General features: G+C 37.2%; 2 pseudogenes; both read left to right on the top strand.

Annotated features, from left to right (window-relative positions):
* Window positions 1-3862: 3862 nt before the first annotated feature.
* Window positions 3863-7045, top strand: LOC133880970 (nicotinamidase 1-like; annotated as a pseudogene).
* Window positions 7046-13657: 6612 nt separating this feature from the next.
* On the top strand, window positions 13658-15037 carry LOC133882472 (large ribosomal subunit protein uL11x-like; annotated as a pseudogene).

Here is a 15037-nt window from a genome sequence, read left to right as displayed (position 1 = left end):
GAAGATGGTGAATAGCTTGCCTTCCATTAATCAACCGGATTAACTTTGCGAAGAAAGTCTTGTTGGTAAACAATTTCGGAAAAGCTTTCCAAAAGAATCTACTACAAGAGCAAATTAATGAGCCGCTTCAACTTGTTCATGCGAATGTTTGTGGACCAATTAAGCCATCTTCATTCGGTACAAACCGTTACTTCCTCCTTTTCATTGATGACTTTAGTAGAAAAACTTGGGTCTATTTTTTGCAGGAAAAGTCTCAAGTCTTTGAAGTTTTCAAAAAATTCAAAGTCTTTGTAAAAAAACAAAGTGGTTATTGTATTAAATCCTTGAGATCCGATAGAGGAGGCGAATTCACATCTAATGAATTTAAAGAATTTTGTGAAGCAAATGGAATTCGTCGTCCTTTAACGGTTCCGAGATCGCCACAACAAAATGGTGCTGTTGAAAGAAAAAATAGGACAATTCTAAATATGGCTCGAAGCATGTTGAAGACAAAGAGAATGCCTAAAGAATTTTGGGCAGAAGCTGTTGATTGTGCTGTATATTTATCAAACCGTTGTCCTACAGAAAGCGTATGGAACAAGACACCACAAGAAGCATGGAGCGGAAGAAAGCCAATTGTCTCTCATTTGCGAGTTTTTGGAAGCATTGGCTATACACACGTACCGGATCAAGAGCGGTCCAAGCTTGATGATAAAAGTAAGAGGTATATTTTCATTGGCTATGACTCAAGTTCTAAAGGCTACAAGCTTTACAATCGAAATTCCGGCAAAATGGTGGTTAGTAGAGATGTGGAGTTTGATGAAGAAGATTTTTGGGATTGGAGCACTCAAGAGGAAGAAAAATATGATTTCTTTCCTTTTCTTGAAGAAGAAGAAGAGTCAAGAAACGAAGAGGTTACTACACCTTCTCCATCACCAACAAATTCTAGTACACCGTCGTCATCATCTTCGAGAGGAAGTTCTCGTGAAATGCCACCACACATGAGAAGTCTCCAAGAACTCTATGAGGTAATAGAGAATTTAAATGATGATTATTGTCATTTTGCGAATTGTGAACCAATAGGTTTTGAAGAAGCGGTGAAAGATGAAAAATGGAGAAATGCTATGGATGAAGAAATCAAAGCAATTGAAAAGAACAACACATGGGAGTTGACGACTATTCCAAAAGAACAAAAACCCATTGGAGTGAAGTGGGTTTTCAAGGCAAAGAAGAATGCTAAATGAGAAATCGAGAGATATAAAGCAAGGTTGGTTGCCAAGGGTTATAGTCAACGACCCGGCATTGATTATGGTGAAGTTTTTGCTCCTGTTGCACGGTTGGAAACCTTAAGGATGGTGATTTCTCTTGCGGCTCAAAATAAGTGGAAGATTTATCAAATGGATGTAAAATCCGCTTTCTTGAATGGAATTCTTGAAGAAGAAATTTATGTTGAACAACCTATGGGCTATGTCATCAAAGGGGATGAGGAGAAAGTCTTGAAGTTGAAAAAGGCGTTGTATGGCTTAAAACAAGCACTAAGGGCATGGAATAGTAGAATTGATAACTACTTTCAAAAGAATGTCTTCACCAAATGTCCTCATGAATATGCTCTTTATGCTAAGGTGTGTGAAAATGGAAATATTTTGCTTGTTTGCTTGTATGTGGATGATTTAATTTTTACAGGCAACAATCCAAGTATGTTCAAGGATTTCAAGAAAGCAATGACTCAAGAATTCGAAATGACAGATATTGGCCTCATGTCCTATTATCTTGGAATTGAAGTAAAGCAAATGGAGAAAGGAATTTTTATTTCTCAAGGAAGTTTCGCAAGGGAAATGCTAAAAAAGTTCAAGATGAACAATTGCAAACATGTTAGCACTCCGGTAGAATGTGAGATTAAATTGTCAAAGCACGAAGAAGGAGAAAGGGTGGATCCAACAATCTTCAAGAGTTTAGTTGGAAGTTTGAGATATTTGACATGCACAAGGCCGGATATTCTCTATGGAGTTGGGCTTGTTAGTCGCTATATGGAATCACCTACTACAACTCATTTCAAGGCGGCTAAAAGAATTCTTCACTATGTCAAAGGTACAATTGATTTTGGTCCACTTTATCCATCCTCTAATGAATTTAAACTTGTGGGTTACAGTGATAGTGATTGGAGTGGAGATGTAGATGATAGAAAGAGCACAACTGGATTTGTTTTTTATTTGGGGAGTTCGGCATTTACTTGGAGTTCTAAAAAGCAACCAATTGTGACACTTTCAACATGTGAAGCTGAATATGTTGCCGCTACATCAAGTGTTTGTCATGCAATTTGGTTGAGGAAATTGTTGAAAGAGCTACACATGCCACAAGAGGATGCTACGAAAATTTTTCTTGACAACAAGTCAGCAATTGCATTGGCGAAAAATCCGGTATTCCATGATCGGAGCAAACACATCGACACGAGGTATCATTTTATTAGAAAGTGCATTGTCAAGAAGGAGGTACAACTCAAGTTTGTGAAGACTCATGATCAAGTTACGGATATTTTTACAAAGACCCTAAAGAAGGAGATTTTTAGCAAGCTACGAGCATTACTTGGAGTCACTGGAAATTAAGTTTAAAAGGGGATGTTGAATACTAAACTTAATTTTTAATAACATTTATTTGAGTCTTTTCTTATTCTTGTAAGTTACTAATTAAGTGACTTGAAGAGGTTGTGTTTTTTGAGTTTTCAAGAGTTATTTTACATAGGAGTTACATGAGAGTTATTTGAGATGTAAATGAATGGAGTTAATGTGAAGAAGTTAGAAGGGTCATTTGTATCCTATAAATATCCATGTAAGCAAGTTATTTTGAATTAAGTTGAATAAAAGTATACAAAGTCCTCTATCAATTTATTGTCTCTCTTCCTTTTCATTCTCTCTTTTAGTGTATGTCTGGTTTCCAATTTCCAACAAATAACACTACATCACAATGCTTTTTCTTTTTGGAAAAATAAAAATAAAAATGAGAAATTTTTGTGTATTTTGGCACCTAGTGGTGACATTAAAAGCTGCTGATAATTGAGAACATGACATTGAGATTTTTGATAATTCGAGATTACGATTACAAAACTCTTAACAACAATTCGGGGGTAAGTGAAGTTTAGAAAACTGTCACTCATCGTACATACAAATAAGGGTCCGAGAGAAAATTACTACATGACAATAGCTTTAGCAGTTTGAAAAGTTAATTTTCAAAGATGATCAATATTGAAGCAAACTTGTATCCAGCCGAAACTCGAATACTGAACAAAACATGTAGAAACACGAAACTAAGCAAAATAGACATGAAATGGCATATATTAATAACTTTGAATAGCACCCTTGGGCATGCAGTCGGATAAGGTCGAAGCAAAACTCCTTGAAAATTACCTCCTACTCCTTGGGTATATCATCAATCACCAAAATGGGGCAAAAAAATCCGGTCAGGATGGAGTATACGAAGAAGTCACTCAAAGTCTAGGCTGCCCAAACCTGGCCTACTCACAAAAGCATATTGGCAAGTATATCCACATGGCAAGCCAAACATTTTACACTACCTATTTGAGCAGCCCATTTAACCTTTTCCTTTGTACTATTGTTGATGTTTGATGTTTTTTCTAATCTAAACCAAGAAACTTGGAAGTAGAGTTGTCTTTGCATCAATACGATGAAAATTTGCTTGGACATATGTCCATGTTTCTATCCCCTGAATAGATCTTTTCTTCACTTTTTCGACCAAGAGAAAGAAAGACAGTATATATATATATATATAGGCATGTATGCATGTATGATATCTTGGTCACACGTACTATTACTCTTCTCTTGGTTGATATACATGATCTGTGAAGTGTATTAAGTTACTGGAAATTTTAATGGCTTCTCCGACAGTTGATCTTTTGAAGAGTTTGATTCCTCTTGAGCAGGAGATAGTGGTTCTATCCGAAGATGTTGTGACTGGTCTTGCTCTTGTGGACATCGTCAATGGTTTCTGCACTGTTGGTGCTGCAAACCTGGTACTTTAAAATCATAGTATATGTTTTGAATCTTTTTGTTTTGCGTTGAATTATGAGAGAAATTTATCTTTAGGGCTAGCCCTCGTTATGCTCAATTTTGTGATTACGTCATAAAAATTACTTAAAACATGTCATATCATCCGGTATGAAAATGATGTTAAGAGTAACATTACTAATGATTGAGAGTTTACGGAGTGTGCATGCATGTTTTGTGTTTTCAAGCGCCAAGAGAGCCGGCCGATATCCAGATTTCAAGAATGATCAATGAATCAGAAAGGCTAGCCAGACTGTTCTGTGAGAAGAAATGGCCTATTATGGCATTTATTGATTCTCATGATCCTGACAAACCTGAGGAACCATATCTTCCTCATTCTATTAAGGGCACCGATGAGACAAATTTGGTTCCTTGTACGTATTTTTACTTGATTATTTCTGTTTTGTCTTTCCGAATTGTTGAGATTTGTGTATGAATCTAAAGAGAGAATAGTGAAAGCATTAGAGAGTAAAGAAATAGAAATTTTACGTGATTCGATCTATGATCTACGTTTACAGGGTAAAACCCAAAGGGCTACATTGTGCTCTTATTAACTTGATTGTTTATAATACAAATATCTCTATTTATAAGGTTTAGAATAAACACTAATATAGTAATCAAATCATAGTGATTTGATTACAATTTACCGTAAATAGAGAATATTACAATATCAATCAAATATGGAATATATTTTTCGTATATTCTAACACAAATGCATTAAAACAAGGGTCCTAATTAATTCCTTGCTTATTTCTTCATATGCAAGTACATAAAAAAAAAACATGGCAAATCTTTGCAGCTTTTTTGTTCTTACTTTGCATGCTTCAAACCCATCCCACTAATTTGAACACAGCTTTTGTATGTTTAAACCATGCTGTGGGAATTAAACTAATTAAGAACGTAACCTATTTGGAATTGCAATAGGGAGCTTAGAAACTGTTTTTAGTACTTAAAAATGTCTATCAGTCAAAAAAAATGTTGGTTTGGTAAAATTTTTATTCTAAAAAAAACTCAAAACCGCGTTGTGGAGAAACTTGAAAATGAGGTTTTTTTCTTTTCTTTTTTTTTCCTAAAAAATTCTTTCAGGATTTTTCTATAAACAAAAACTGTATTTTCTAATGAAATCCCAAATATTATCCTATCTTCCAAGTGCTATTTGCTCTCTTTCTCTCTCTCTCTCTCTCTCTCTCTCCCTCTCTCTCTCATTTTGGTTTCTACCATGCACTAAACTGAAGCTCTTCGATGGTTAGAGAATGAAGCTAATGTAACAATCAGGCACAAAGACTGCTTTGATGCATACTTGGGTTCAATTGAGAATGATGGTTCAAACGTTTTTTGTGAACTGGGTGAAGAAGAATCAGATCAAAGCTGTAAGTGCATGCTTCAAAGAGATTCTCACAGGAATATATATATATATATTTCCTCCTAATTAATTATTTAATTTTGTTAAACATGATGGATTTTTTGTTTATGGCTTGTCTTGGTGAAGATATTAGTTGTAGGGATATGCACAGATATCTGTGTGATGGACTTCGTTTCCTCTACATTATCGGCAAGAAACCGTGGATTTCTTACACCTCTAGAGATTGTGGCGGTGTATTCCAGTGGATGCGCTACATTCGATGTTCCTCTCCACGTTGCCAGAAACACCCAAGGACTTTTTGCTCATCCCCAGGTAATTAATACTAGGGGTAATTACATTTTCCCCCCATCAACTACCAGCCATTGTCAACATGCCCCCATGAACTGACACTTCGACCAAAAGAGAGCATCCAACTACCATCGTTACCCACTTTGCCCCCATCCGTCAGAAGATTCTGTTAACTTGGATGGAATATTCCATTTTTTGGTGTTAATTTTTGTTTAAAGACCAAAATGCCCTCTACAGTAATTAATAAAAAAATATTAAAATTAATATATTTTTTTGTTTTAAAAAAAAAAAAAAAAATTAATCTAAGGGTGGCACCCTTTTTCAGTTTTTTTTTTTTTAAAATATTAATTTTAATATTTTTTTATTAATTACTGTAGAGGGCATTTTGGTCTTTGTGTGAATTAGACTGACGGATGGGGGCAAAGTGGGTAACGATGGTAGTTGAATGCTCTCTTTTGGTCGATATGTCAGTTCATGGGGGCATGGCTGGTAGTTGATGGGGAAAAAAGGTAATTACCCCTTAATACTAAGATGGTCTTCATGGTTGCCTTTAACATACTAAGATTATTACATAAACGTTTTCTTAATTATAGTTAAGGTGACAATTCGGTCCGAATCGTGTCAAAACATTAGTATAAGATTATATAAGTAAATCATAACTCGACTCACTTAATTAAACAGATTAGATCCTTCAGCCCTAACCCATTAATTCGTGTTAAGTTCGTGGCTTGTGTCAAAATTTGCCGGCTCGATCTAAATGTCATGTGTGCATGAGTATAAGAGTATATAGATCAACCCTTAACCCAACCTATTTAATTAAATGGGTCGGACCATTTAACCATTATTAGTCTTACTCAAATTATTTTCTCATAGAAAACGAGAAATTTGAGACTTATATAAACATTGGCCATTTCTTATATATGCATGCAGAATTTACAATACTATCTGTTAGGGGGGAGAATCGCTAAGAGTCCATCAAGAGAAGTACATTAATATACATATTTGGATACTACTCTAGCCCAAAAGCTTAAGCTAATGTGCTTGGATCCACTTAAGTATATTAACTATTATTTTTCGTTATACCTTTTCAACGTGGGACACAATACTCACACGCACGTACGTGCACTCATAACATATACCGACAAGGTTAAAAAAAACCTGTGTTCTCTCATATATATGCTATACGTCACTATATTTAATACAAAAAATGAATGAATAGAAAGCCCTTGTCAAAGTCTCAAAGATGTTCTTGTGTTACTTGCAGGAGTTCATGCATCATGTTGGCCTGTACATGGCCAAAGAAAGGGGAGCAAAAATAGCAAGTGAAATTTCATTTGATGCACCAAAGAAGCCATAAGCCAGTGTGTTTACTCTTCTGAATAAAGTTGTGTGCAGAATTACTAGTACATTGGGATGTGCTTGAAAAACAGAAATTGTGTAAGAAATATGGAAGGTGTGTATATATTCATCCAAAAAAAAAAAAAATAAAGAAAATATATATGGAAGGTGTTGATCTTAATATATAACTAGGGAAGAACGTGAAAAATCGCTCCATGAATATTTTTTATTGAGAAAACTGAAAAATACAAAATCTGTGCAGCCAAGCCATCCATCCTTATTAAGCTTAAATAGAAATAGGGTTGCATCCCTGAAAGTAAAAATTACAAAAAATCCTCATTGCAAGTTTGATCTATCGAACATTAATTTCAATTGATCAAGGAAAAAAAAACATCGCATTCTCAGTCGAAGGAAGCTCTTTGGAATTTGTATTGGTGGACCTCGTCACTTCGATCAATCGAACTTCCTAAAACAAATTTTTGTATTTCTAATAATAAATCTTCACATGCCTTTTATTTATTTTCTTCAACTCATTCTCCATAAAAGTTTCCCAAAAATAATCATATACCTTGACCACATAAAACCAAATTCTCCTCTTAACTTGTCGAAGCCAACATTACGATTTTGGTTAGGAAAACTTGATAGGAAATTTTCAACGAAAATCAATTCTCAAGACCCAATTGAAGTATTTCACTCTTTGAACTTTCATCACACATTATGTGTATCCCAATTTTTGTTAACATCTTGATCATATGACAAAAAACTTACCTCCACAAGATATTCATTATTGACCTCGGTATCATAGATTAGGTGGAGAATTCCAATTCATTGAACATTGAAAATGATCTTCAAATTCCTCTTCATGTTGGAACTCTTCATCGACGCTATCCTCGTCATCCTCCTCCACGAAACGCTGATTTGATTGACTGCAACAACCATTTGCAACGAACATGGTGGAAAATTGATCAGCCAGTGCCTCGAATCAATTGCCAAACTACCAAACACGATCCACAAACCAACCAAATTGTTCCTTCATTTGCTGCAAACATAGACTATCAGTTGCTCATCATGTGCTGCCTCATCGTGTTCATACACATTACCAATAGTTGCATGTCTTCCTTCACGTGCTCCTTTGCGTGCCACGATAGGAAAGTAGCTTGGCTTTGATACCAATTGATGTACGATGGTGTAGTAAAAAGCTAAATCTACAAGCACAATAACTCACAATTCTACTCAAAATTTGATGCAATGTGACATCATAGGTCATAAAGATAATTCAACAAGAGATTCGCAACACTTCTCGAAACCTAGATTCTATCAAATGTTTGATACAACATAAGAGAAACTCAACTATGAGTAGTTCTTATTGATAAACTGATCAAAAACAAATTCAACTCCTTTATTTCAATGCAAGCTACATATTTATGGTAGCAAGATTACATGCGGCCAAAGGAAAACTAATCCAAAAAGGAAAAGGACAATTAAAACAAATCAAAGTTATATTCGGAGAAATTGGTAATAGATTCTCCAACAAATTTATTATTAAAAAAAGAAAAATCCACTCTTCTGGAAGCTTCATCATTAATGCGCTAGATTCTCAGATTTTGTTTTTCACGTGCTAATCGATTTCTCGATCGGCTATTGATTCACGGATCGCTGCTCTTGATCTTGATCCCCGATTGCCTATAGATTCAAGGATCGCTTCTCCAGGTTTCGATCCCTAATCGCTTATAGATTCATGGATCGCTTCTTTCAGTTTCGATCCCTGATTGCCTATTGATTTACGAAGTGCTTCTTTCGGTCTTGATCGCTTCTTCCCCGATCGCCTCTCATTCGATTGCATTTCATCCGATCTCTCTTCAGAAATATTGTTCAAGACAATACTTACATCTACTCCTATCTTCCTTAGGAAATTACACGTGTCTCAATCTACATCATCCTCCCCAAGTTGGATAGAATTCGCCCTCAAATTCAAGTCCTCATCGGAAGAGTCACTAGTGAAAGGAATCCGATGCTTAACATTGAAAACGCCAGATGTTCGAATGTTGCTCGAGAGTTTCAGTCAATAAGCATTAGAATTGATCTTCTCAATAATCTCGACTAAGCCAATCTTGCGGGAAGCTAACTTATTATACTCTCCCACCGGAAAGCGATATTTAGTTAAGATACCCACACGAAATCTCCTTCGCCGAATTCTACAGCTCTCCTCTTTTTATCCACACTAGCTTTGTACTTCGGAGTGGATTCTTGCAAATTCTAAGTAATCATCTGATGGAGCTTTTGTATTTGAGGAATTAAATCTCCAGCCTTAGCATGTACTCGCTTCAAGTCAGGAATAGGTGCCAAGTCAATCGATGCTTGAGGATTAACTCCATAAATAATGTTGGAAGGACTATGCCTTGTACTCCGATTAGTTGACCTGTTATAGGCAAATTTAGTTTAAAACAACTTATGATCCCAAGATTTGAGATATTCGCCAACTAAACTCCGAAGCAAAGCTCCCAACGAGCGATTGACGACCTCTGTTTGTCCATCGGTTTGAAGATGATAGGCACTACTAAAATCAAGCTTCGTATTGGCCATTCTCCATAAGCATTGCCAAAAATGACTCAAGAATTGCCTATCCCGATCGGAAACTATGGACAATGGTAACCCGTGAAGTCGATTGACCTCTTGGAAATACAACTGAGCTACATTAATAGCATCAGGCATTTTCTTGCAGGCAATAAAATGAACCATCTTAGAAAATCGATCAACCACAACAATGATAGAATCATTATCCTTTTGTGTCCTTAGTAATCCCAACACAAAATCCATACTCATGTTAGTTCAGGGATCCTCCAGCATAGGAAATGGCATATATAACCCTGCATTAGTAGCAGTTCCCTCAAATACTTGGCAAATTTGACAGCCACTTACAAATCGCTCAATTTCTTTCCGCATACTTGGCCAATAGAACTGATCGGACACCAGTTTGAATGTCTTGTCCCGACCCATAAGCCCTTCCTTATGAGTTCTTGGATGATTCTCAATCTCAAGCTATCCTCAGGAACACAAAGTTGAGTTCCTTTAAAGAGAAATCCATCACGGAGGCGATAATCACTTTGATTCTCGATCACCTCGTTGTTGAGGAGGGGACTAAAAAATGGGTCAATACATAATGCATATTTTACAAACTCAAAATCAAGTACCTTCGTCTTCATTGAAGTTAGTAGTAGTGTTTCCGACTGAGAGCATCCACCACTTTGTTCAGGACTCTAAATTTATGTTTGATCGCGAATGAGAATTGCTACACATAAGCAGCCCATCTAACATGTCTCGAGGAAAGTTTAGTCTGACTATTAAGGTGATTCGACGCCTCATGATCCGAATACAAGATGAACTCATTATAGGCGAGGTCTGAACTCTAATGCTTCAAGGATTGTACTAATGCATAAAATTCCACATCATAAGTGTTGTAGTTGAGCTTTGATCCGCTCAGATTCTCACTGAAATAAGCTACCGGTCTCCCACCCTGACTCAACACCGCACCAATACCAACCTTCGATGCGTCACAATGTAACTCGCAAGGTTGAATAAAATTTGGTAATACAAGCAATGGTGTTGTGGTCAGCTTCACCTTCAGGCATTTGGGTAGGGTTGAAGGGTATCACGAAGGTCATGCCCATATCTGAGTCCCTTTCTTTGGGGGTTCAGATAGGGTTGATGGGACTTGTGACAATCATGCCTCTATTCACGCCCTGTTTGACCTCCTTTTTTGGCAGTCTCGTTTCTTAGTGTTCGTGTCAAGAATCAATTAGGCCGCATCATTCATTTTATGCATTACCTTTTACTTTCGACTTTCTCTTATTGATTTGGTGCTTCTTGTTCGGTTGCCCAACCATAATGTGTTGTTCTTAGTTATAATTTCTCTTTATTTACCAATATATATAAAAAAATAAATAAAATAAATAAAATAAAAGAAGAAGAAGAATGAAAAGAATAAAGAAATAAAGGAAAAATAGCAACCAATCACAATTTTATTTTATTTTACTTTTTTTTCCTTTCTTTTTTTTTTTTTTTTTTTTTCAAAATCATGTACAAAGCTCACAATAAAATCCCCTATTTGGTCGGCCTATAATGTCTTCTTCCATGTAAGATCACATAATCTAGGGAAGATTTGAAAATAAGAAAGAGAGACATAGAGAATCAAGGTGGTTTGGCTTATGGCCTATGTCCACACGTCAAAGTCTTTTGGCTACATTTTCCCTTGATTATTTGATAGTATACAAGACTCTATTTTTAGAGAGAGAATTTGAATGTTACACGTCTTTCCAACTTTTACACTAACAATAATGAATTTAATTTACACAAACAATCTTGTAACTCTTGTCTCTTGAATGCTTATAATTCTTGTCTCAATACGCCACTACAAACTCAACGGTAGATCAAGTACGTTGAGGTTCGATCTTGAACATCAAAGGATTGAAAAAATGATTGTGGCCTGAATTGGAACGTTGACTGCTATGATCAGGACTTAGACTTCAACAATTCGGGCCGGCATCAGCTATTATGGCCAGAACATGAATATCCACTACTTTTTGGCTGGGATTAGGCAAACTATAGGCCTTAAATAGGCCACATGGGCTAAAAATATGCTTCTTTGGGCTTTTTTTTTTCAAGCAAAATGAGGTTATGCAAATATGCAATAGGAGAGATGCAACACTGATTTGTGCTTATGCGATGGTAGAAGAAATAGAAAATTCCACAAGACCATTTGTAATCAATTCTGGCGTCAGCCAAAAAAGCTCCGATACCATGTGAGATCACATAATCTAGAGAAGAGTTGAGAATAAGAAAGAGAGACAAAGAATTAAGGTGGTTCAGCTTATGGCCTACGTCCACACGTTAAAGCCTTTTGGTTACATTTTTCCTTGATTCTTTGATTGTATACAAGACTCTATTTACAGATAAATAGTCTGAACATTACACGTCTTTTTTATTTCTACATTAACAACAATGAATTTAATTTACACAAACAATCTTGTATTTCTTGTCTATTGAATGTTTGTAACTATTGTCTCTTAAACTCTTATAATTCTTGTCTCAATATTCCACACTCTCTCGAAGAACATATTGGTCGCGGATATGGGTTTCCAACTATTCCTTTCTTGTGAGTCTCTGACCCTTCTCTCTCTTCTATTTAAAGGTAGTAGGAGCAAGTAAAAAAGATTGAGAAATAGTAAACTTTTTGTTTCTCTGTCTCTGTCTCTACCTCAGTTTCAATTGTCCAAACAAACTGAATAGAGAAGAGTCTCCCTGTCGGATTAGGATCATCTACAATTGTCCCCCTTTCTCATTTTTTATTGAATGCATTTGGACATCCTTTGAATACAAAACAAACATATAGGGAACCTTTGATTTTCTAGCCTATTGTGACCGTTGGGTGGATCAATTTGATTGTAGGTGACCGCTGGGTAGATTGATTTGGTTGGATTTTTTTTTTATGGCCTTTTTTTTGGGGTTCACAAACTGTTGTCGAGTTTAGGATTTTGTTAATTCAGATGTGAGTATTTTGAGTAATTCTATTCATCACTCCATCCACTCCCATCCCCCAATCTCATGTGGAGTGGTACCCACGACTAAAAAATCTTATCATACACCAAATGTTGTGAGGACCACGCCATATGAGATTGAGGAGATGAATCATGAAGAGGGTGATGTATAGTATTACTATGTTTTTTGTGGTTTAATCATTATGCCCTTATCATTTTGTATATGACTTTCCATAAGTAGTATCCCTACATACTTGACTCACTTGAGTCATCCTACGAAAATCCTAACATTTTACTATTTTAGCTATGCCACTTATCACAATTTTAACCACCACCGTATAATTTATATTCTCTTAGTCCCTATTCTTATAAAAGGAGTAATCCTAAGAACCAACTCTTCGAATGATAATTTTAAAAGTCATATCAATTTTAGGAAGATAAAAAAATAGTTCATAGCTTCTAAAAGACAGATGTAGCAATGAGGATGTTGCCCATTTTGTAGACCTCACTGTGAAGTAATGCTAGAAGAATGGCTCATGTTCTTTCTTAACTCCTAATAAAATTGATATGACTTTTAAATTCATTATTTGATCAAAATCCAATAATGATATATCACATATCCAATTGTGATTTTAAAAATCACATCAATTTAGAAAGAATTCAAAAAAAAAAAATTAATTTTCTTTTTAGTATTACTCCTCACCGAATAATGTTTTGTTTTTTTCATGCTCAAGTAAGGAGAATTAAGTGTTTGAGATCACTGATTGACAAATTAATTGTTATTAATTGAAGGGTAAATGTCTAATAAATCCCAAAGTCAACAATTTGAAATCAGTTTCTCACTTTTTAAAAATTAATTTTTACAACTTAAGTTTTTCGCAAATTTGAAATCGGTACTTCCGTGAATTTTCCATCCAATTTTTTGACTTATGTCAGTGCCACGTCAGCCTTTTTGCCGCATCATCTTAAAAATATTATTTTTAATTATATTATAAATTTAAAAAAATTAATTTTTTTTTTATTTAAAAAAAAAATGAAAAAGGGAGGGCAGCCACCCCCTTGGGGAGGAGGGTGGCCTGCGAGCCACCCCGCCAATAATGCCTCCAAAGTTCGACCCCTCTAAGGTGGTGTACGTCTTCGTCTAAGTCACCCGGAGGCAAGGTGGGCCCGGCGAGTTCACTCGACCCCAAGATCGGGCCGCTGGGTCTCTCTCCGAAGAAAATCGAAGAGGACATAGCAAAGGAGACAGCCAAGGACTGGAAGGGCCTGCAAGTGACGGTGAAGCACACCGTGCAGAACCGCCAAGCCAAGGTCTCGGTGGTCCCATCTGTCGCGGCGCTCGTCATCAAGCTCCTGAAGGAGCCCGAGCGCGACCGCAAGAAGACAAAAAAATTAAGCATAGCGGGAACATATCATTCGACGACGTCATCGAGATCGCCAGGGTAATGCGCCCCAGAGGCCCAGATCCATGGCCAAGGAGCTCTCCGGCACTGTCAAGGAGATCCTTGTACGGTTGAACCTTGCCTCCACTTTTCTGCACAACCCGTCCGCGTGGCAAGCTCCATTCCCGGTGCTTTTGCTGATGGATCTCAGACCTTTTAGTGCTTGCTGTGCGCTCGATTTCGTCCGTTGAAGTCCTGCTCTGATTCTGCGCGCGTTACGGGCCGATATCGTGTTGCACTCCTTCATATCCGACACCGACGTCCGCGAGCTCGATTGGGATTTTAGCCACAGGAATTTCCGCCAGTTTCGACGTCACGAAGAAGCTCCTCGCCAGAAATCCTTCTGGCTCTACCTCGCCACCCTCGCCCCATAGGGAAGGCAGCGAGCCACCGCAGAGGTGGCGTCGGCCACCTCTGGGAATGGCTCGCAGGCCACCCCTTCCCCAAGCCTTATCCCATTCGTATGTCCAAGTCCAAGCACCAATTTTATTCCAAAGGGCCTCTTAAGCCCAATTCCATAACCAAGTTCAGGTCTGACCCGGTTCCAGAGACGTCGGAGACTTCAACAAAGGATACGCCGGAGGTTCCACCGACAGTTGGTCTGGTCTCGGGGACATCAAAGACTTTGACGAAGAATATGACGGAGGCTTCTCCGATGGTTGGTCTGATCCTGGAGATTTCGGTGGGGGTCTCTGTTGGGTCTCCCCAGACGAGTTCTGGTGTCGCCGATGTTCCCTAGACAGCAAGGTCGTCGTAGGCATTCTTCCAGATAACACCAGGATCTTAGATTTCGGCATCTTCTACTGTGGTGGCTTGACCCAGTAATCAAGGGAACCCAAAACCGGCGTAGAGTCTTCTGCGGCGTGGCTTTCTCAACCCTCTATCCCCGCCGGTTGCTATAGGTCTGAGCAAGGAAGGTTCTGTAATGAACTTTCTTTGTTTTTGGATTTTGTTTGTGTATTTTGTAATCTAAAAGATAGAGAAAAGAATGGAAATTGAATGAAGAATACGTAGACTATTGTATTGAAGATAGAA

Source organism: Alnus glutinosa, chromosome 11, assembly GCF_958979055.1.
Source record: "Alnus glutinosa chromosome 11, dhAlnGlut1.1, whole genome shotgun sequence".
In the NCBI taxonomy this organism is placed as follows: Eukaryota; Viridiplantae; Streptophyta; class Magnoliopsida; order Fagales; family Betulaceae; genus Alnus; species Alnus glutinosa.
The sequence above is the reverse complement of the archived record's forward strand: the minus strand, read 5'-3'. Positions and strand labels throughout refer to the sequence as shown.